A 726-nucleotide genomic window follows, 5' to 3' on the forward strand; every position below is an offset into this window, starting at 1 on the left:
TCCCTTTCCACTCTTCCATCCCTTTGCCACCGACTCTTTCCACCCTTCTAAACTTCGCTAATGAAGCAGAGGTCTGCTCAGGGCTATTTTCCTCTCTATCAATATTCTATGCCAATTACCTGTGTCGCAATATAAACACTGGCACAGGGAACAGTGTTGCAGTCCTCAGCCCTCTTGTTAACTTGTAGGTAACAGCGCTGTGATTGAGAAGTAGTTGCTGGAAGTCATTTTATGGCCGCTGACCACAACCAATTCAATATTTTGATCTACAATACATTCATAACACTCGAGCACAGAACCAATGTATGGCAATGAAGAGTAGAGCATGGAACACAGCAGTGTGTTGAACAAGCCTCACCCCTTTTTCAATTCTGCCTTATTTGGTCCAAACTTTTCAGGTTAGTCTGAACCAAAATAACAGGCGTGAAAGGTGCTTGGACCACGGCCTGGACCACTGGACACAATTTAGACAGACCAAAATGGGTAGTCATTGTCCGGATCAAACTTTTTGGGATGGTTCAGACTTTTGGAAGTTGATACAGCATTAAACGATAGAAGTATAAGCCCCATAGAGCCCCATATTGGCCTCTGCAGAAAGCTGTCCAGAAAAGTTGCCTGTAGTCTTCACCTCTGATGATATAATGTCCGATGATGCATTTTGATGCTTTGAAACCTGAGTCAATTACTGTCTGAAGTTGTTGATGCTGGTAGTAAGGCCATAGAGAT

Source organism: Hippoglossus stenolepis, chromosome 22, assembly GCF_022539355.2.
Source record: "Hippoglossus stenolepis isolate QCI-W04-F060 chromosome 22, HSTE1.2, whole genome shotgun sequence".
Lineage (NCBI taxonomy): Eukaryota > Metazoa > Chordata > Actinopteri > Pleuronectiformes > Pleuronectidae > Hippoglossus > Hippoglossus stenolepis.